Source organism: Oryctolagus cuniculus, unplaced genomic scaffold (genome assembly GCF_964237555.1).
Source record: "Oryctolagus cuniculus unplaced genomic scaffold, mOryCun1.1 SCAFFOLD_40, whole genome shotgun sequence".
Taxonomy (NCBI): domain Eukaryota; kingdom Metazoa; phylum Chordata; class Mammalia; order Lagomorpha; family Leporidae; genus Oryctolagus; species Oryctolagus cuniculus.
In genome coordinates this window covers 99515-123636 of record NW_027208345.1, presented here as the reverse complement: position 1 = coordinate 123636, position 24122 = coordinate 99515, and the positions used below count along the sequence as shown (strand labels likewise).

Genomic DNA, 24122 nt, shown 5'->3' with positions numbered 1-24122 from the left:
GGAATAGGTTGAAAGAGATTCATTACATATTATCTAGTAAAGTTCTTGATAGGGAAATAAATTGACACATCCCATCAATGGACCAACAAGACAATAAAAAGTCAGAAAGCAGCCTCAGCCTTAGCTCAGAGGCTTAGAAAATCACAAGGTTAGCTGGGAGGCTACACGATATCCTCAGCTACCTAATAATGGGGAAAATTATACCCCCATAACCTGGGAGCTTCCCCAGATGCAGAAGACAGAGTAGAAGCCCAGAAAACCAGCTAACCTAATTAAACTGCCATTTCCACCAACAGATGAATGGAGTGAAAATGTGACACACATGAATTCTACTCTTCTTACAAAAGAGGAAATGATGTCACTTAGGATAACATATATGAACACAGAGAGCATTATAAGTGATGCAAGCCTGGCACAGAAAGACAAATACACGAGTTTGTTTATATGTGTATTTTGTAGAAGTAAAAATCATGTAGGTATATGGGCAAGAATATATATTAGATGGTGCAGGGTGGAAGTGGGAGTAGGGATAAGAAGAGACAGTGGTCTAGGGAAATATAATTTTCAGTAGAAGGTTAGTTTCTTTGTCCTACTGCACAAGACAGATGATTAAACTGTATTGAATTTTTCAAAACTGCTAGGAGTGGCTTTTTTAAAAAGTACATAAAGTGATAGATATGTTCAAAGCCTGATTTGATAATTCTGTGATAAAACATGTGATAAAACACATCTATCAAAACTTCAGACTGTGCTCACAAACATGCAAATATTTGTCAGTTGAAAATAAAGGTTTCAGGGACCTGAAACCTGTGTAGCAGGTTAAGCCGTTGCCTGCAGTGTTATCATCCCTTATGGATGCCAGTTTGAGTCCCAGTTGATTCACTTCTTTTTTTTTTTTATTTTTTAACTTTTATTTAATGAATATAAATTTCCAAAGTACAGAATATGGATTACAATGGCTTCCCCCCCATAACGTCCCTCCAACCCACAACCCTCCCCTTATCCACTCCCTCTCCCCTTCCATTCACATCAAGATTCATTTTCGATTCTCTTTATATACAGAAGATCAGTTTAGCATACATTAAGTAAAGATTTCAACAGTTTGCTCCCACACAGAAGCATAAAGTGAAAAATACTGTTTGAGTACTAGTTATAGCATTAAATCTCAATGTACAGCACACTAAGGACAAAGATCCTACATGAGGAGTAAGTGCACAGTGACTCCTGTTGTTGACTTAACAAATTGACACTCTTGTTTATGGCATCAGTAATCACCCTAGGCTCTTGTCATGAGCTGCCAAGGCTATGGAAGCCCCCTGAGTTCACCAACTCTGATCATATTTAGACAAGGCCATGGTCAAAGTGGAAGTTCTCTCCTCCCTTCAGAGAAAGGTACCTCCTTCTTTGATGACCCATTCTTTCCACTGGCATCTCACTCATGGAGATCTTTCATTTAGGTTTTTTTTTTACCCCCCAGAGTGTCTTGGCTTTCCATGCCTGAAATACTCTCATGGGCTTTTCAGCTGGATCTGCATGCCTTAAGGGCTGATTCTGAGGCCAGAGTGCTGTTAGGACATTTGCCATTCTATGGCTCTGCTGTGTATCTCACTTCCCATGTTGGATCATTCTCTCCCTTTTTGATTCTATCAGCTAGTATTTGCAGACACTGTTCTTGTTTATGTGATCCCTTTGGTTCTTAGTCCTATCATTACGATCAATTGTGAACAGAAATTGATCACTGGGACTAGTGAGATGGCATTGGTACATGCCACCTCGATGGGATTGAATTCGAATCCCCTGGTATGTTTCTAACTCCACCATTTGAGGCAAGTCAGCTTGAGCATGTCCCGAATTGCACATCTCTTCCCTCTCTTATTCCCACTCTTATATTTAACAGCAATCACTTTTCAGTTAAGTTTCAGCACTTAAGAAGAATTGTGTATTGATTACAGTATTCAACCAAAAGTATTAAGTAGAACAAACAAAAAAATACTAAGAGGGATAACATATTAATCTGCTCACAGTTGATTCACTTCTAATTCAACTCCAACTCCAGCCATAGTGGCAATTTGGGAAGACAAACAGTGGATGGAAGATCTCTCCCTCTCCTTCTGTGTGTGTGTGTGTGTGTACCTCTGCCTTTCAAATAAATACAATAATTCTTTTTTAAAATAAGAAAGAAAAAGAAAAGTTTGCTTAAAAAAGAAATAAAATAAAAAATTTAAAGGTAAAAGATCTGGGTGAGCATTGTGGTGCAGTGGGTAAAGTCACTATTTGTGATGCTGCATTTCATATCTGAATGCCTGATTTGGGTTCCCACAACTTTTCGTTTCCAACTAAGCTTCCAGATAAAGCACTTGGGTGGAGGAGGGATAATGGTAAAAGTACTAGAATGGCTATCAACTTCATGGGAGATTTAGATGGAATTCCTTGCTTTTGGATTTAGTCTGGTCTGGCCACATCTATTGTGGGTAACTGAGAAGTGAAACAGTGAGTGAAAGATCTCTTTTTCTCCTCCTCTGTTGGGGTACACAAGTAAAAGGAAAGAGAGGATACGAGGACTCTTCCTCTGAAAAGCGCTTCCAGGACAATTCAGTATCTTTTCTTAATTTATAAGAATTACAAAAGCCTATTGTATAGTGCATGCATGTGTTCATATAACTAAGGTTTCTCTGAAGCATGTTTAGCAAAACATATTAGATATGTTAGAGTCCGAAACACCCACCACCCAAGGGACGTCTCCAAAAGACCTCTGTCATGCAAATTGCAAAGGATTTTATTTTTATTTTTCCAGCATGATGGGGCTCTGGTCAGACCAGAACAGAGCAGCCTTGAGGATCTACAGCATAGGGTTTGTAAAGGCAAAAACCGCAAAATCGGGAGGGGGGGGAATGTACGGTTGCTATACACGGTTGCTAAGATCAAAAGAGTACAAAAAATCCAAAGAGAGTACATAGTTACTGGGGTCAACATAACCTAAGACCTAAGTGAAACCAATATTCATCATAATCTTGACTATACTAGTCACAATCGTACAATTATCATTTATGATCTTGACATTAATTCACATTATATGTAAGACATAGACAAATCACATCTTTATCATTAACCCAGGTACAACCTTTCTACTTTCAAGCTTGAGCAATCATGCTAGGGGGTTTTTGTGCTCTGCCAAGGGTGATGTAGTGCACTGCTATTGTCCGACTATTTGAGATCATAGTTGCAAACCAGAGTCTCATGGTGGGGGTTACTTTCCCAGAATGCAGTCTCAAGTGCTTCAAAATGGAGTCCCTACTGTCAAGGTGCTACTTCAGATACACATGTCTGGGAAATCAGCTACATGTCCTTGTGGAGACAATGTTCCCACAAGGGTTCAATGCTCTTTTTGTTAGAAGGTCATAAACTACCCTTAATCAGTCCCTGTGGTCACACTCTGTCTTCTAGGAAGAAAATATCTTCACTAAGAGTGCTTTGGCAGAAAGCTTTTTTCCAGATTTCTCCCTTTTCTTGTTTTATAAATGTTTATTAGCAATATGATTTTGGCAGCAATTTTGCTTTTTGCATTCAGCTGCCACACTGTGTTCAGGATAAATGTGTTCTCAACTGAGAGTGCTTTGGCAGAATTTTTGCTCTCTACATTCTGCATGCCCCCCACTTTTTTAAAAAATAAATGTCAGTAATATGATTGCTTAAAGCAAAGATTGCATCCTTTACAAGTATTAGTCAAAGATGGGATGCAATGAAAGAAGCAGCATATCAGGATCAATGAGGCTATGGCAAGGCAACCATAGAAAACAATTGTTTTAACCAGATGGTGTTCTTGAATAGAGATGGAAAAAAGCAACATAAGACAGCATAATAACAACAATGAGTTATTTTGCCAATTGAATCATTATGGCTATTAAAAGAGTCTCAGGGGTTTCTTCTTGGTGTTCTTGTTGAAGCAACCACTGAGCTGAAGCAAGTAGTGACTTGAGGTCTCCCCAGGTAACCACTTGTCTGTCAGGTCAAGGAGGTCTCCGACAGTGAGATATTGTCTCTCTTTTCTTGAACCCAAGTTGAAATTGAGGGATCAGCCTGTTAAACATAAAAGTGGGAAGAAGAGAGGGAAGAGATGTATAATTTGGGGCATGCTCGGGCTGACTTGCCCCAATTGGTAGAGTTGGAAACATACTAGGGGATTCCAATTCAATCCCATCAAGGTGGCATGTGCCAATGCCATCTCACTATTCCAAGTGATCAATTTCAGTTCACAATTGATCATAATGAAAGGACTAAGAGTCAAAGGGAGCACATAAACAAGTCTAGTATCTGCTAACACTAACCGATAGAATAAATAAAGGGGAGAGTGATCCAACATGGGAAGTGAGATACTCAGCAGACTCATAGAATGGCGGATGTCCTAAATAGCACTCTGGCCTCAGAATCAGCCCTAAAGGCACTCGGATCTGGCTGAAAAGCCCATGAGAGTATTTCAGGCATGGAAAGCCAAGACACTCTGGCAAAAAGATCTCTGTGAGTGAGATCCCAGTGGAAAGAACAGGTCTTCAAAGAGGGAGGTGCCTTTCTCTGAAGGGAGGAGAGAACCTCCACTTTGACTATGACCTTGTCTAAACAAGATAAGAGTCGGAGAACTCAAGGGGCTTCCATAGCCTTGGAAACTCATGACTGGTGCATAGGGAGATTACTGATGCCATAAACAGGAGTGTCAATTGGTAAAGTCAACAACAGGAGTCACTGTGCACTTACTCCTCATGTAGGATCTCTGTCCTTAATGTGCTGTACACTGAGGCTTAATGCTATAACGAGTACTCAAACAGTATATTTCACTTTGTGTTTCTATGGGGGTGCAAACTGTTGAAATCTTTACTTAATGTACACTAAACTGATCTTCTGTTAAAAAAAAAAAAAAAAAAAAAAAAAGAAACTATCAATTCCCAACTTGACTCTCACTGGGATTAAACATGACAATAGGTCTGATCTGATTTCATCATCATTTAAAAAAAAAATCATCTATTATTTTTCACTTTATGTTTCTGTGTGGGAACAAACTGTTGAAATCCTTACTTAAGGTATACTAAGCTGATCTTCTGTATACTAAGATAATCGAAAATGAATCTTGATGTGAATGGAAGGGGAGAGGGAGTGGGAAAGGGGAGGGTGGTGGGTGGGAGGGACGGTATGGGGGGGAAAGCCATTGTAATCCATATTCTGTACTTTGGAAATTTATATTCATTAAATAAAAGATAAAAAAAAAAAAAAAAAAAAAAAAAAAAAAAAAGAAATTGAGGGATCAGGTCCTGAAGTCCTTGAGGCAGCTCATGATGTCATTCAGGGTGAACACAACAAGCAAGAATCCACACAGGTCCTATGGGAGAGAGAACAGAGTCACACGATCTCCCCCACATTAGTAGTGGCTTTGGTCCTTTCCATGTTGGTTCAGGAGTTTGTTTATAATCCACTAATGGACAATGGTGCAGCTTTTGAGGGGCAAAAATGTTTCCTTGCTTGGGCTTCCTCTGTTCAAAAACTGCCTGAAGGGGTAAGATAAATGATTAAGTGTAAATAAAATAATAGACATTGCTTGATTAATTTGTACTGCAATGTTTACCCCTTTCTTTAATTGTTTGTGTAAAAAGGTTTTAACAGTGTGATGTGGTGGATTGGGGGGGGGGCGGGGAAGGAGGGGAGGGAGCCGAGGAGGAAGATGGTGGAGAGCTGGAGGCTGGCGTGCCGCGACCCGGGAGGACTAAGCGGGAGCGGGACCAGCTGTACTAGAGTGCTACTCGGACGTGTAGGTCCACGAGGAGATGATCGCATGTCGCGTCCGCACGGACGCCTACCGCCTGGGGATCCTGCGGAACTGGGCAGCGCTGCGAGGGAAGACGGTGCTGGATGTGAGCACGGGCACCGGCATTCTCAGCGTCTTCTGTGCCCAGGCCGGGGCCGGCGCGTGTACGCGGTGGAGGCCAGCGCCATGTGGCAACGGGCCCGCAAGGTGGTGCGGCTCAACGGGCTGGAGGACCGGGTGCTCATCCTGCCGGGGCCGGTGGAGACAGTGGAGCTGCCAGAGCAAGTGGATGCCATCATAAGCGAATGGATGGGCTACGGACTCCTGCACGAGTCCATGCTGAGCTCCGTGCTGCACGCGCGGACCAAGTGGCTGAAGGAGGGCGGGCTTCTCCTGCCGGCCTCTGCCGGGCTCTTCGTAGCCCCCATCAGCGACCAGATGCTGGAATGGCGCCGAGGCTTCTGGAGCCAGGTGAAGCAGCACTATGGCGTGGGCATGAGCTGCCTGGAGAGCTTCGCCACGTGCTGCCTCATGGGCCACTCGGAGATCGTGGTGCAGGGCCTGTCCGGCGAGGATGTGCTGGCCCGGCCGCAGCGCTTTGCTCAGCTTGAGCTGGCCCGCGTCTGGAGCAGGAGCTGGAGGCTGGCGTTGGTGGGCGCGACGGTTGGCGCCCCTGCACGGCTTTGCCATCTGGTTCCAGGTGATCTCCCCTGGAGGAGATTCGGAGAAACCCCTGGTGCTGTCCACCTCGCCTTTTCACCCGGCCACACACTGGAAGCAGGCGCTCCTCTAGTTGAATGAGCCGGTGCAAGTGGAGCAAGACACGGACATTTCTGGAGAGATCACTCTGCTGCCCTCCCGGGACAACCCCCGCCGCCTGCGCGTGCTGCTGCGCTACAAAGTGGGGGACCAGGAGGAAAAGACCAAAGGCTTTGCCATGGAGGACTGAGCGCCGCTTTTTCTCCCAGCGACCTCCCAAGGCGGCCTGACCTGAGGAGGAGAGGTGTAGGGAGGTTGGAGGAGAAAGGGCGATCCCACGTGCAAGTAGGGGGCAATGTCTGCTCCCTTTTCCCTCAGGGCTGCTGGGACAGGAACCTGACTTCAGTCTCCCTTTGAGGAGATTCTTCTAACGGTTTTATTTTTTTTTTCTACAAAGTGGTCCCCTCCCCACCCTTCAACCAAGAGATACACCATGCTTGTTAGTGGGCGTTTAAGCCTCAAAAGCATGTGGTACCGAGCATTTGGGTTTCCATTTCTTTTATTTCACAGGAAAAGCAAATACACGAATGTAAACGGCAGTTTATGAAGGGTCCATGCACACACCTGACACCTCTCAGAAGGGTGAAAAATTTCAGTGAAACTCATTGTCACTTTAATATCTCTAGAGCCATATTTTCTGTCTCTGAATTCCCCCTTTTCCTGGGTGCCTCTAGGCTATGATCCTTGTTTCTAATTTTTTTTTTTTAAATAAACGACTACTGGTACTAAAGAAAAGATGAGAAAAAAAAGAGTGTGATGTGGTGCTGGCACTGTGGCTTAGCAGGTAAAGCTGCTGTCTGCAGTGCCAGCATCGCCTATGGGTGCCTATTTGAGTCCTAATTGCTACACTTCTGATCAAGCTCTCTGCTGTGTCCTGGGAAAGTAGTACACAATGGCCCAGGTCTTGGGCCCCTGCATCCATGTAGGAGACTGGAAGAAACCCCTGGCTCCTGGCTTTGGATTGGTGCAACTCTAATTGGCTGTTGTGGCCATCTGGGGAGTAATCCAGTGGATGGAAGACCTCTCTCTCTCTCTCTTTCTGTCTCTCTCTCTCTCTCCCTCTCTGCCTCTGTAACTCTTTCAAATAAATAATAAAAAATCTTTTTTTTAAGCGCGATTTGCATGCTCTACAATAGCTTGGCCTGTAGCATTATAGGGAATACCATGTTTTAGTTTGATGTCCCATAAACAACAAGAGCTGGAAAATATATCTGAAGTGTATGTGGGAAGCATTATCAGTTTTTAATTGGCTAGGTTTATCCATGACAGCCATTGCCATGAATAGATGTTTGATAACAAGATAAGTCGATTCACCTTTAAGGAGGTGGCCCAAATATAAACAGTATGAGTCAATGACAACATGCAGGTAAGAGAAAGGCTTAAGTAACAAACATTGAGTAAAACCCATTTGCCAAAGTTCATTAGCTTAATGTGGATTAGCTTCAGTAAAAGGAAAATAATGAGTTGTTTGAGCACACTGAGTACAGTTAGAGTTAATGGGGCATGCTTCTTCTGATGGGTGTGTGTAACTGTTTATGAAGAGATTTTGCAGATTAAAGAAAAATTCATGACTTTGCAAAAGATCTGTAAAAAGAGCAGCAACAAGAAGAGCATGATCAGCACACTGATTACCCTCTGATAATATACTGGGGAGAGGTGAATGACTGTGAATATGTGCCATGTAGAAAGGATGATGGGGTTTAGTGAATAATGTCTGAAGTGTAGGGGAAAAATTGAGTAAATTAAGATCAAGTGTCAGGTGGAGAAATAAATTGGCAACATATTGGGAGTCAGTGATTAAATTTGAAGGTTGAGAGTTAAATAAACATACAGCCAAAACTATTGCAACTAATTCACTATGTTGTGTTTTTTTGGGGGGAATAAAGTGTATTTAACAACCCAATATTGTTTCTGTTACTAAGTAATAACACCCTTATATGGAGAATCATCAGAAAATATTGTCAAGGCTTGAGTGTAGGGGTTTTAGAGATAATGGAATGGAAAGAGGTAAAGTAGATAGAAGAGTTACATGGAGGGGGTGGGTCCTTAGGAAGGTTATGATACTGTTAGAACAATTTGATAAGTTAATTGAAATGGAGCAAATATTCATATTCCTGTTTTGAGAAGGGAACATAGATGCTAATTAGGTGAAGACTCAAAACATTAAGTGATCAATTATGAACTTTTGCAATTAAATCAGCAATGGGTTGTATACAAGGGTAAATATTGTGAGGAGGAGTGTGAAGCAGGTAGAGCTATTCCATTAAAAATATGCTTCCAGAAGCTTGAGCTAATAAGACTCCTATGGAGTTTATATAAGTGGGAAGTAAAGCCAGTTGTAAAGCAGTATTTTCAGGAATCCAGTCAACAAAACTCTGTCATAGTTGAAATTAATTGTATCTATAGCAGACCGCATCTCAGGTGAAATGGAAATAGTGTCAGCAGAATGATTCTTACCTTTTAAGGCTTCAAGGGGAGTTTGTAGTTGTTGCATAGTTCATCTGAAGTAAGGATGAGCCCAATTAAGATGTCCTAAATATTGCTGAATTAGCTTTAAGGGGTTTGGTAGTCAAAGCTGAGGAAGATAAGGCATAGATTTTGTTATCAACAACTTGTGGCTTAAGTATAAGTAAGGGGCTTCCTTTTGTATTTTTTCAGGGGCAATATGAAGTCCATATTGTAAGAGGTAACAAATTAATCATTGAAGATGAAAAGGCAAAACCTGAGGTCCAGCCACCAAAATGTCATCCAAATAATATATGGCAAGAAGATGGGGGAATTCAAATCAAAAGGGACATGGGGTTGATGGACATAATATTAGCATAAAGCAGAACTATTTCACATTTCCTATGGAAGAACTGTCCATTGATATCTCATAGCAAGTTAAGAATGATTTAAAACAGGCACTATAGAGGAAAATTTTTTACTATCAGTCTTAACCAAAGGAATGGTAAAAAAGCAATACTTTAAATCTACTATAAAGAGAATATTTGAGAGAAATTAAATTGGGGTTAGATAATCCACACTGAAGGGGTCTCATAGGTTGAATATGTTCCTCAATCTCCCAGAGGTCATATAATCTCCATTTAACAGATTTCTTTTTAATAGTAAAGACAGTATTCCAAGGGCTAGTAGATTGTTCAATATGTCCTAATTATAACTGTTCTTTAATTAGGGCCTCCACTGCAGATATTTTTCTTTGTAAAGTTGCCATTGTTTTACCCATACTGGCTCTCCAGGAAGACAGGTTAAGGGGAGAGCAGTATATTGAGGGGATGCATAAGTGGAGGCCCCTATTTTAAATTTGTATAAATTGTGGCTTGACCAGCATCACCTTAATCCCTAAACCAGAGAAAGATGCAGCACTGAAAAAAAATTATAGACCAATATCCCTGATGGACATAGACGCAAAAATCCTCAATAAAATTCTCGCCAATAGAATACAACAACACATCAGAAAAATCATCCACCCAGACCAAGTGGGATTTATCCCTGGTATGCAGGGATGGTTCAACATTTGCAAATCAATCAATGTGATTCACCACATTAACAGACTGCAGAAGAAAAACCATATGCTTATCTCAATAGATGCAGAGAAAGCATTCAATAAAATTCAACACCCTTTCATGATGAAAACTCTAAGCAAATTGGGTATAGAAGGAACTTTCCTCAATATAATCAAAGCAATTTATAAAAAACCCACAGCCAGCATCCTATTGAATGGGGAAACGTTGGAAGCATTACCACTGAGATCTGGCACCACACAGGGATGCCCAGTCTCACCACTGCTATTTAACATAGTTCTGGAAGTTTTAGCCAGAACCATCAGACAAGAAGAAATTAAAGGAATACAAATTGAGAAGGAAGAAGTCAAACTATCCCTCTTTGCAGATGATATGATTCTTTACTTAGAGGATCCAAAGAACTCTACTAAGAGACTATTGGAACTCATAGAGGAGTTTGGCAAAGTGGCAGGATATAAAATCAATGCACAAAAATCAACAGCCTTTATATACACAAGCAATGCCAAGGCTGAGGAAGAACTGCTAAGATCAATCCCATTCACAATAGCTACAAAAACAATCAAATACCTTGGAATAAACTTAACCAAGGATGTTGAAGATTTCTCGGATGAGAATTACAAAACCTTAAAGAAAGAAATAGAAGAGGATATCAAAAAATGGAAAAATCTTCCATGCTCATGGATTGGAAGAATCAACATCATCAAAATGTCCATTCTCCCAAAAGCAATTTATAGATTCAATGCAATCCCAATCAAGATACCAAAGACATTCTTCTCAGATCTAGAAAAAATTATGCTGAAATTCATGTGGAGGCACAAGAGACCTTGAATAGCTAAAGCAATCTTGTACAACAGAAACAAAGCAGGAGGCATCACAATACCAGATTTCAGGACATACTATAGGGCAGTTGTAATCAAAACAGCATGGTACTGGTACAGAAACAGATGGATAGACCAATGGAACAGAATTGAAACACCAGAAATCAACCCAAACATCCACAGCCCACTTATATTTGATCAAGGATCTAAAACCAATCCCTGGAGCAAGGACAGTCTATTCAATAAACGGTGCTGGGAAAACTGGATTTCCATGTGCAGAAGCATGAAGCAAGACCCCTACATTACACCTTACACAAAAATCCACTCAACATGGATTAAAGACCTAAATCTATGACCTGACACCATCAAGTTATTAGAGAACATTGGAGAAACCCTTCAAGATATTGGAACAGGCAAAGAGTTTCTGGAAAAGACCCGGGAGGCACAGGCAGTCAAAGCCAAAATCAACTATTGGGATTGCATCAAATTGAGAAGTTTCAGTACTGCAAAAGAAACAGTCAGGACAGTGAAGAGACAACTGACAGAATGGGAAAAAATATTTGCAAACTATGCAACAGATAAGGGTTAATAACCAGAATCTACAAAGAGATCAAGAAACTCCACAACAACAAAACCAACAACCCACTTAAGAGATGGGCCAAGGACCTCAATAGACATTTTTCAAAAGAGCAAATCCAAATGGCCAACAGGCACATGAAAAAATGCAAATCAAAACCACAATGAGGTTTCACCTCACCCCAGTTAGAATGGCTCACATTCAGAAATCTACCAACAACAGATGCTGGCGAGGATGTGGGGAAAAAGGGACACTAACCCACTGTTGGTGGGAATGCAAACTGGTCAAGCCACTATGGAAGTCAGTCTGGAGATTCCTCAGAAACCTGAAGATAACCCTACCCTTCAACCCAGCCATCTCACTCCTTGGAATTTACCCAAAGGAAATTAAATTGGCAAACAAAAAAGTGGTCTGCACCCTAATGTTTATTGCAGCTCAATTCACAATAGCCAAGACCTGGAACCAACCTAATGCCCATCAACAAAAGACTGGATAAAGAAATTATGGGATATGTACTCTTTAGAATACTATACCGCAGTAAAAAAAAAACAATGAAATCCAGTCATTTGCAACAAAATGGAGGAATCTGGAACACATCATGCTGAGTGAAATAAGCCAGTCCCAAAGGGACAAATATCATATGTTCTCCCTGATTGGTGACAACTGACTGAACACTAAAAAGGAAACCTGTTGAAGTGAAATGGACACTATTAGAAATGGTGACTTGATCAGCATAGCCCTGACTGTTAATGAACAACTTGATACATTATCCCTCTTAGTATTTTTTTATCTGTTCTACTTAATATGACTGGTTTAATTCTGTAATTAATACACAGTTATTCTTAAGTGTTGAAATTTAACTAAAATGTGATCCCTGTTAAACATAAGAGTGGGAATAAGAGAGGGAAGAGATGTACAATTCGGGACATGCTCAAGCTGACTTGCCCCAAATGGTAGAGTTAGAAACATACCAGGGGATTCAAATTTAATCTCATCAAGGTGGCATGTACCAATGCCATCTCACTAGTCCCAGTGATCAATTTCAGTTCACAATTGATCATAATGAAAGGACTAAGAGTCAAAGGGATCACATAAACAAGTCTAGTGCCTGCTAATACTAACCGATAGAATAAATAAAGGGGAGAGCAATCCAACATAGGATGCGAGATACACAGCAGACTCATAGAATGGCAGATGTCCTAAACAGCACTCTGGCCTCAGAATCAGCCCTTAAGGCATGCGGATCCAGCTGAAATGCCCATGAGAGTATTTCAAGCATGGAAAGCCAAGACACTCTTGCAAAAAAAAAAAAGGACCTAAATGAAAGATCTCTGTGAGTGAGATCCAAGTGGAAAGAACAGGTCTTCAAAGAAGGAGGTACCTTTCTCTGAAGGGAGGAGAGACCCTCCACTTTGACTATGACCTTGTCTAAATAAGATAAGAGTCAGAGAACTCAAAAGGCTTCCATAGCCTTGGAAACTCATGACTGGAGCATAGGGAGATTACTGATGCCATAAACAGGAGTGTCAATTTGTAAAGTCAACAACAGGAGTCACTGTGCACTTACTCCTCATGTAGGATCTAAAATATTAAAAAAAAATATTGTGGCTTGAAATTGCTGTAAAAGATCTCATCCCCAGATGGGAAATGGAACAGGAAGAATTAAAGGGTAAATATGAGCAACAAAGTGATGATCAGTGGGGTTGTAACAAGCCATGCACTTATGATTCTGTTGGGTTTGGGAGCTACTGCCTATTCCACACAAGGCATCAGCAGAAACTGAAGGCCCTAAAGCAGGCCACTGTGCTGAAGGAATGACAGAGATGTCAACCTCAGTACCAACTAGTCCAGAAAACTCCTCTGAGACTCAATTTGGACAGTCATTTGAGGATGGTTATTAGAAATTTGATTAATAGAATATATGAACATAGATCCAGAGACTTGATCTCCCCACAAAACATCATTATTAGAAGTAGAAATAAATGGAAGAACAAGTAGTTGAGCAATAGAAGCTTGAGAGGAAATTTCTTGGGATAAGTTTGACCACAATTGGACATAAATAATCTCTGTATATTAACATCTATTACTCTGGGAATGAAAAAAAAATGCCCTTTTTTATAGGTGTGGGACTTTAGCAAAACTAGTCCAATAGACTTTAAAAAGTATTTATTTATTTGGAAGGCAGCGTTACAGAGAGGCAGAGGCAGAGGCAGAGAGAGAGGTCTTCTATCCACTGTTTTACTCCCCAGGTGGCTGCAATGGCCAGAGTTGCTCTGATCTGAAGCCAAGAGCCAGGAACCAGGAGCTTCCTCTGGTCTCCTATGTGGTTACAGGGGCCCAAGGGCTTGGGCCATCCTCTACTGCCTTCTCAGGCCATAGCAGAGAGCTAGATAGGATGTGGAGCAGCTGGGACTTGAACCAATGCCCACATGGGATGCCAGCACTGCCCATAGACTTTTTTGGTAAGAGACCTGTTAATTGTGTGGGAACCTTATAGACAGTGCCAGGCATTTCAAGGGGGATTGGTTCCTGAATCTATTTAGGCACTATGGGCAGTAGCATGAAAGGACTGTTGGAAGGTTGATGAAGGGGATTGGGTTGTTGGACAGTCAACACCTTCTGTTGGGCCTGGGCTGAGGGCTGGCCCAACTTTAAGTTTCCTGAAAGAACAGAGTGGCACTGATTAGCTCAACGATATCCTTTATGGCATCTTGAGTATTTTTTGGAAGGTCAAATAACTGATTTTGGCAGTGACAGTTTCTTTTAATTATTTTTTAATGATTTATTTATTTACTGAAAGTTGGAGTTACACAAAGAGGAGAGGCAGAGAGAGAAAGAGAGAGAGAGAGAGAAGTCTTCCATCTGATTGTTCACTCCCCAGTTGACCACAACAGCTGGAGCTGCACTGATTGGAAGCCAGGACCAGGAGCTTCTTCTGGGTCTCTCACATGGGTGCAGGGGCCCAAGGAGTTGAGCCATCTTCTTCTGCTTTTCCAGGCTGACAGTTCTTTTAAAAATGACCTTAATTCCCCACATCCAAAGCTTTTTTTTTTTAATCAGAATGTTTAAGGGCAGCAGCCAGTAAATTAGTGTTGTAAGTTTCAGTCCTTACTGAAATTGCTGCCATAGTAGTTTCAGCTTTGGAGACAACAATTCTGATTTGCATTTTCATAAGCCATTTGTTTTAATATTTTTGTCACTTCTTGATTATCTACCTGATGTTCCATAGCTTTTTCTAACCTACCCACAAAGGATGTATAGCCCTCAGTTGGCCATTGATAGGCTGCAGAAAAGGAAGTGGAAGGGTGTTTAATATCAGGAATCTTTTTTCAAGCTTTTAATGCAATGCTAGAAATTCACACATGGGCTTCCTTTCAAGGATAAACAACTTGTTGACCAAGATATGAATACACTTTCTCTCCTAACAACTACTCCAAAATGATGGGGACATTGTTATTTAAGTTATCTATAGCTTGTACAGAAGCCAATTCTTTATATTCTCAAACCCAAACAGTGTATTGGGCTGGTGTAACTAAAATTTTAACTAGGGTTTTCCAATCCCATGGCACCACTTCATATGTCTCATATCCCCCTCCAACTCCCTCCAATATGCCCACTGTATAAGAACTTTGCATCCTGTACTCTGTCAAGCTCTTTTTTTTAACTCTGTAAACATAGGGAAGATGCTCAAGCCAGGGAGAGACATTTTGAGATATAACAACTGGACAGTTAACATTGGTAATTCTCCTTGCTCCTTGGCTTCCTGAAACATACCTTGTACCACTGACACAACTGAAGGGGACTCAGACACCACTGTTACATCAGTAAGCATGGAAAGCACCAGGGAGAGCTGCCAAGAGGTTTGTAACCTTACTACTGGCATCCCAGCAGAGAGATACCACACATGTAAAACTGGAATAAAGTGTAACTTTTGATTGATTTTCTGTCAATCAGTTACTTTTAAAGTGCTTCCATCAGAGTACCAAGGGCAGCAACTATTGATTTTTTTGTTTTGTTTTGTTTTGTTTTGTTTTTTGTTTGTTTGTTTGTTTTTTTGACAGGCAGAGTGGACAGTGAGAGAGAGAGACAGAGAGAAAGGTCTTCCTTTTGCCATTGGTTCACCCTCCAATGGCTGCCATGGCCGGTGGGCTGCGGCCGGCGCACCGCGCTGATCCGATGGCAGGAGCCAGGTACTTCTCCTGGTCTCCCATGGGGTGCAGGGCCCAAGTACTTGGGCCATCCTCCACTGCACTCCCTGGCCACAGCAGAGAGCTGGCCTGGAAGAGGGGCAACTGGGACAGAATCCGGTGCCCTGACCGGGACTAGAACCTGGTGTGCCGGTGCCGCAAGGCGGAGGATTAGCCTAGTGAGCCACGGCGCCGGCCAACTATTGATTTTTTTGCAGCAAGTGTCCAAGTACCTTTTCTGATAAAGACTGCCCCACATTCTTAAGAGGATAAAGCAGTTCATCCTTATGTTTCTGTTGCACTGGGGACAGGGAGTTCCCCATCTTAGTGACTCACCCAAATCTCAAAGAGATGAATGATGCATCTGTAACCATTGCTATGCAAGGTGAGCCATCCCTTGCATTTTATGCTAAGGGTCCCTGTTTGGGCACAAGATGTTGTGGTATGCAAGTGAAAGGAGAGACAGGACATGGAAACTTTTCCTCCCAAAAGTGCCGCCAGGCCAACCCAGCATCTTTTCCTTATTGATAAGGATTACAACAGTATATGTGCATGTTCAAATAACTCTAAGGTTTCTCTCAAACATGTTTTGCAAGACATATTAGGTAAGCCTATCTGGGAAAGCAGCTGCATGTCCTTGTGAAGCCAACATTCCAACAAAGGCTCAGTGCTCTTGTTAGAAGGCCATAAAATATCCTTAGTCAGATCCTGTGGTCACATTCTGTGTTCTAGGAAGAAAACACTTCACTAAAAGTGCTTTTTCAGAAATCTTATTCTTCACATCCCTCTCTCTGTCACTCTGTTTTAAAGGCAAGGGATAAGGCTGGCTCTGTGGTGTAGTCAGCTATGCCTCTGCCTGTAGCACCAGCATCTCTTATGAGCACTGATTCTAGCCCTGGCTGTTCCTCTTCCAATCCAGCTCTTAGATATGGCCTGGGAAAGCAGTAGAAGATGGCCCAAGTGCTTGGGCCCCTGCACCTACCTGAAAGACCCATAGAAAACCCTGGATCCTGACTTTGGATTGGTTCAGCTCCAACTGTTGCAGCCATCTGGGGAGTGAACCTGTGGATGAAAGGCCTTTCTCTCTCTCTCTCCCTCTCTATGTAATTCTACCTCTCAAATAATTTTTTAATTATTTAAGTCTTTAAAGGCAAAGGAAGTCAGATGAGTTTAAAATAACAGATAATATCAAACAACATATTTTGTATAGAAGAAAAAAATTTAACTTAAATATATAAAAAGCTGATGAAGTACAAGAAAAAGATGCAACAACGTAAGAAAGATGGCTACGTTGGTTAGTCATCCCACAATACAGAGAATAAATTTTAAAACAAAAGATGCTTCTAGAGATATATATGGCCTCTTCTTGTAATAAAATGTCAAATAATGTGGACATAATGACATTTAACCTTAAATATATATTTAAGAAAAATATACAACATTATATGTAAAAAGGATGAAGATAAAGTAAAGGATGATTGGATTGTTCAACAACACTACATCTTGCCTCAGATTCAGGTCTTGACACTCCTGGTTTTTCACAACCAAATCATTCACTGGACAACTGGAATGAGAAAAAACACATCAATTGAACATATATGTTTGTTTGTAATGCTCATGCAAAAGCAATGAAGTTTATTCCTGTCCTAGTGGCCTATGATTTTAACATATCAGGAAAATGTATTTATTTATGACTAGAACATTTTTTCTCTTGATATAGTAACATAAAAAATGACATCAATATATTTCCCCATTTTCAGTCATGTGGTCATACAATCTTTAGTGTTTTCTCTAAGTGGGGTGGTGTACTATGGTACACCAGTGTTTGGGATACCTGAATCAAACCCATAGCAGTGCCAGTTTAAGTCTTGGCTAATTTGCTTCCAACACAGCTTCTTGCTAATGTATCCTGGAAATCAGCAGAGGAAAACTCAAGTGCTTGGGGTCCTCACACACTTAAGAATAACACACTTGAGAGACCTTGATGGAGTTTCAGGTTTTTGGCTTCAGCCTGGCCAGCCCTAACAGTTGCAAGCAGTTGGGGAATGAACCAGTAGATGGACAATCTTCTCAGTTCCACTGTCACTTTTTCTTTCAAGTAGAAGAAAATAACCAAATAAGCATTTTTAAAAGTGGGGAAACATTTAGTAAAAAAAATTTACTCACTGACTAAATGGAGTAATAAGCTGAGTGGTTTTGAATAGCCATTTATTTTCTCTCTTCTTTTTCTGTGTTTCTCTGAAGAACTTTCAGCATGGATGATGGAAAAGTTTTATTGTATTATTTACCTGTAGATGCAGGAGAGGAACATGTCTGTTAAGCAGGACCACAGCTTAGGAACAGATTCTCATGCTTAGTCTTTCAGGAGGAATGGTTATCAGCATGTATGGAGTTTTTAAATAAAAAACTCTCTTCTTCCCCACACTCTGCAAAGACTACTTTCCCCGTATTTCTAGAAACCCTGACATTTTCAGGATTTCAGAATGACAATAGGTACAGAAAATTCCCAATAAATCAATACAGCTGGGTATAGTGTGCTTAACACCTACACTCTGAGTAGGGCTAAAACAGATATCTTGCTTGCTAGGGACATGAGTCTATCAGTAAAAGGAAGCCACATCTTGACATGATCTACGTTTCTGGAATCATTCAGAGATCCTGAATATCAGTACAAAGTGATGAATAAATGAGCCCTGAAGATTGTCTCCTGGGTATGGGATGAAGTTGAGATACACATGTTGGAAAGAGGAGTTCTAATATGCAGTGTCCATTTCACACTCATCTCAATATTGTTTCATGTGGGAGAATAACCTATCCTCCCCAAGTCTGGAGAAACCAAGGCAGGGCCAGATGATTCTGGCCAAGAAAATGTAATTTCAGATTAATTGTGTCACTGTTTCATTCAGTGCCTATTTTGTTCTCCAGTCACAAACTCTACCCATGTTCTAGTAAAGGACATTCTACCACCCTGAGAAAAATAGATTTGTTACACATTTTGAATGCAGAGCCTGTAAGTCAGTGGTTTCCTAACCATAAGCTAATTTACTACCACCTAATATTCTGAGACAGCCAGAAAAAACATTACTTAGAACAGTTCACCCTCACAGATAGATGTCACTGCAAGTCTATGGGGTGGCCCTATGGACCTTTCAATAAATGGTGTGGAAAACAGATACAGAACAAAATTAAAGATGAATTTCACACCAAGTATGTAACAGCTTGAAAATGTGTGTGGGGTTTGATTTATAATGTTGAGTAGGACAAGTCCATTCTTTATTTTTTAAGATTCGTTTCCTTCTTCTCTGAGAGAATACCAAATGGTGGGTGATACTGATGCAGGAGGGTCTGGAGGCCCTGAGGACCTTGGAATGGAAGGCCATGGCAGCTTCTGCTGAGGTTTTGGTAGTGGCATCCATGGCTGTGTTCAAAGCCAGGGCCAGGTCCAGAGCCAAGGTCATGGAACTCGTAGAGCCTGTCACCAGGCTTGGCCACCTGTTTAAGAGTATGAAGATCAAACCCTGTAGGAGATATATCTCTTCTCCTTGCCCATCAAGGAGTCCGAGATCTTTGATGTTATCCTGGGGACATCCCTTGATGAGATTTTGAAGGTCATGTCAGCACAGAAGCAGGCATAGAAGCAGGTTCAAGGCATTTGTTGCCATTGAAGAACACAATGGTCATGTCAGCCTGGGTGTGAAGTGCTCCAAGGAAATAGCCACCACCATCTGAGGGGCCATCATCCATGCTAAGCTGTCCATTTTGCCCACATGGAGGTGCTATTGGGGAAATAAGATAGGCAAACCCCACACTGTGCCTTGCAAGGTGACCAGCTGATGTGTCTCTGTGCTATTGTGCCTCAATTCTTGCTCCTAGAAGCACTGGCATTGTCTTCACCGTGTCCCCAAGAAGTTGCTGATGATAGCTGGCATTGGTGGCTGCCACACTTCAGCCAGTGGGTGCACTGCTACCCTAGGCCACAAAGGGCACCTTCTATGCTATCCCCAAGACCTACAGCAATCTGATCCCCAACCTCTGGAAAAAGAATGTATTCACCAAGTCTCCCTATCAGGAAAGCATGGACCATCTTATGAAGATTCACACCAGAGTATTTGTGCAGAGGACCCAGGCTCCAGATGTGGCTACAAAATAGGATTTTACACAAGAAAACAAAGTGAATTAAGTCTGTTAAAAAATATTTATTTATTTATTTATTTATTATTTATTTGAAAGGCAGAGAGAGAGGGAGAGAGAGAAGGAGAGACATAGAAGAAGTAAGATATTTTCCATCTACTGCTTCACTCCTGAAATGGCCAAAATGGCTGGGGCTGGACCAGGCAAGCCAGGAGACAGGAGCGTCTTCTGGGTCTCCCACATGAGTGTAGGGTCCCAAGGACTTTGGGCCATCCTCCACTGCTTTCCCAGGCACATTAGTGGGGAGCTAGATTAGAATTGGAGCAGTCAGGACTTGAGTGGGATGTTGGCACTACAGGCTGTGGCTTAATTCACTATGCCACAACACCAGCAGTTGAAAAGTCCATTCTAACTGAAACTCAATATTCAGAAGCTATCTAAGCCCAAGTTGAGAAATCTGAATATATAAATATCCATATTCCTTATGACAAAATTAAAAAACACAAAACAATGTTAAAAGAAAAAAGTTACACCACAGAAAAGTTACCTTCCTAATAGCAAAAAATGACCAATCATATGAAAAAAAAATAATTGGCAAACATTTTGAAATATAAAAAATATTGAAAAAATTGGCAGGCCAGTACTGTAGCATAGCAGGTAAAGCCACCACCTGCAGTGCCAGCATCCCATATAGGTGCCTGCTTCTGATCCAGCTTCTGCTATGGCCTGGGAAAGCAATAGAAGATGGCCCAAGTTCTTGGGGCCCTGCACCTGCATGGGAGACCCATGGCTCCTGGCTTCAGATCAGTGCAGCTCTTGCCATTGTGGCCAATTGAGGAGTGAACCATCAGATGGAAGACCTCTCTCTCTCTCTCTCTCTCTCTCTTTTTCTCTGCCTCTTCTCTGTGTAACTCTGACTTTATAAATAAATCTTAAGAAAAGAAAATATAGTTGGCAAAATAATTGGAAAATGTGCATAGTCCAGAAAGACACTATTTAAAGTATAAAAAAGGTGAATATAGAGGGACAAATAATTGAGAAACACAAATTAAAATTACAAGTGAACATATTGTTCCATGTAATATATTTGATAAATTCAAAAATTTTTTGACAGGCAGAGTTAGAGAGAGAGAGAGAGAAAGCTCTTCCTTCTGTTGGTTCACCCCCCGAATAGCTGCCATGGCTGGCACACTGCACCAATCTGAAGCCAAGAGCCAGGTGCCTCCTCCTGGTCACCCATGCAGGTGCAGGGCCCAAGGACTTGGGCCATCCTCCACTGCCTTCCTGGGCCACAGCAGAGAGCTGGACTGGAAGAGGAGCAACCAAGACAGAACTGGAACCCCAACCAGGAATAGAACTCAGAGTGCCGGTGCTGCAGGCAGAGGATTAGACTAGGGAGCCACAGCGCCAACCCAAAATGTTTTTTAAATTGAGCTAAATCTGACTAGTTCTATTTTCATTTTACATAAATTATTCCTATTCAAGAAGGACCTGACATGCAGAGGAAAAAATCAAACTGGCAACTATTTAAATCAATAGTACAATGTAGAGAAAATTTTATAGCAGAAACAACTCAAAAGTATCATGTTCATGACAAAGTATTCAACAAGATGAACCCATGAAAGAAAAAAAAATATAAAATTCACAGTTTGTAGCACAACCATTTGGGAATTGGAGTGCATCACAATAAAAGGCAGATGCTGAACTGAGGGAACTGGCAGAAGAGAAAGTTATTCATTTTGTGCATTTTACCAGGGGACACTTTCCTATTTACACACAGATCAAGGGAGTCAAAGTTACAGCTTTAATTAGGGTGTTTTGGTAGAAATTTCAGGCTACAAAGACAACCAAAGAATGGGAGAAAAAAATAGGCCCTGGAATAGAGAAAATCAAAGAATTTAAGTCCCTAAATTTGGATATAAAACACTACAGTACACTATATGGGACACTTCAGATTAAAAAAAGCAATAAAAAAGCAGTCACTAGAAGCTGAAAGAAATAGAGTTACCTAGTGACCATTGTAAGGAATACACTTTAGAATTTATACCCAGCCAACTAACTGCCTTGTAAAATAGAAATAATTTTTCTGAAGAATATGAGTATCCACAATGCCTGCAACACATGGTTTACAATATTGATGATAGAAAACCTATCAGAAATGGATAGATTCCTGGACACATGCAACCTACCTAAATTGAACCAGGAAGACATTGAAAAACCTAAACAGACCCATAACTGAGACAGAAATTAAAACAGTAATAAAGGCCATCCCAACAAAGAAAAGCCCAGGACCAGATGGATTCACTGCTGAATTCTACCAGACATTTAAAGAAGAACTGACTCCAATTCTTCTCAAACTATTCAGAAAAATCAAAAAAGAAGGAGTCCTCCCAAATTCTTTCTATGAAGCCAGCATCACCTTAATTCCTAAGCCGGAAAAAGATGCAGCATTGAAAGAGAATTACAGACCAATATCCCTGATGAACATAGATGCAAAAATCCTCAATAAAATTCTCGCCAATAGAATACAACAACACATCAGAAAGATCATCCACCCAGACCAAGTGGGATTTATCCCTGGTATGCAGGGATGGTTTAATGTGCGCAAAACAATCAATGTGATACACCACATTAACAGACTGCAGAAGAAAAACCATATGATTATCTCAATAGACGCCGAGAAAGCATTTGATAAAATACAACACCCATTCATGATGAAAACTCTAAGCAAACTGGGTATGGAAGGAACATTCCTCAATACAATCAAAGCAATCTATGAAAAAACCACAGCCAACATCTTATTGAATGGGGAAAAGTTGGAAGCATTTCCACTGAGATCTGGTACCAGCCAGGGATGCCCACTCTCACCACTGCTAGTCAATATAGTTCTGGAAGTTCTAGCCATAGCTATTAGGCAAGAAAAAGAAATTCAAGGGATACAAATTGGGAAGGAAGAACTCAAACTATCCCTCTTTGCAGATGATATGATTCTTTATTTAGGGGACCCAAACAACTCTACTAAGAGACTATTGGAACTCATAGAAGATTTTGGCAAAGTAGCAGGGTATAAAATCAATGCACAACAATCAACAGCCTTTGTATACACAGACAATGCCATGGCTGAGGAAGAACTGCTAAGATCAATCCCATTCACAATAGCTACAAAAACAACCTTGGAATAAACTTAACCAAGGATGTTAAAGATCTCTACGATGAGAATTACAAAACCTTAAAGAAAGAAATAGAAGAGGATACCAAAAAATGGAAAAATCTTCCATGCTCATGGATTGGAAGAATCAACATCATCAAAATGTCCATTCTCCCAAAAGCAATTTATAGATTCAATGCAATACCAATCAAGATACCGAAGACCTTCTTCTCAGATCTGGAAAAAATGGTGCTGAAATTTATATGGAGACACAGGAGACCTCGAATAGCTAAAGCAATCTTGTACAACAAAAACAAAGCTGGAGGCATCACAATACCAGATTTCAGGACATACTACAGGGCAGTTGTAATCAAAACAGCATGGTACTGGTACAGAAACAGATGGATAGACCAATGGAACAGAATTGAAACACCAGAAATCAACTCAAACATCTACAGCCAACTCATATTTGATCAAGGATCCAAAACCAATCCCTGGAGCAAGGACAGTCTATTCAATAAATGGTGCTGGGAAAATTGGATTTCCACGTGCAGAAGCATGAAGCAAGACCCCTACATTACACCTTACACAAAAATCCACTCAACATGGATTAAAGACCTAAATCTATGACCTGACACCATCAAATTATTAGAGAGCATTGGAAAAACCCTGCAAGATATAGGTACCGGCAATGACTTCTTGGAAAACACCCCAGAAGCACAGGCAGTCAAAGCCAAAATCAACTATTGGGATTGCATCAAATTGAGAAGTTTCAGTACTGCAAAAGAAACAGTCAGGACAGTGAAGAGACAACTGACAGAATGGGAAAAAATATTTGCAAACTATGCAACTGATAAAGGGTTGATAACCAGAATTTACAAAGAAATGAAGAAACTCCACAAGATCAAAACAAACAACCCACTTAAGAGATGGGCCAAGGACCTCAACAGACATTTTTCAAAAGAGGAAATCCAAATGGCCAACAGACACATGAAAAAATGTTCAAGATCACTTGCCATCAGGGAAATGTAAATCAAAAAAACCACAATGAGGTTCCACCTCACCCCAGTTAGAATGCCTCACATTCAGAAATCTACCAACAATAGATGCTGGCGAGGATGTGGGGAAAAAGGGACACTAACCCACTGTTGGTGGGAATGCAAACTGGTCAAGCCACTATGGAAGTC

General features: G+C 41.1%; 1 pseudogene; it reads left to right on the top strand.

Moving 5' to 3' along the window:
• The window catches only part of LOC127489731 (protein arginine N-methyltransferase 6-like), a 44465-nt pseudogene extending 37198 nt beyond the window's left edge, over positions 1-7267 (top strand).
• Positions 7268-24122: the final 16855 nt, after the last annotated feature.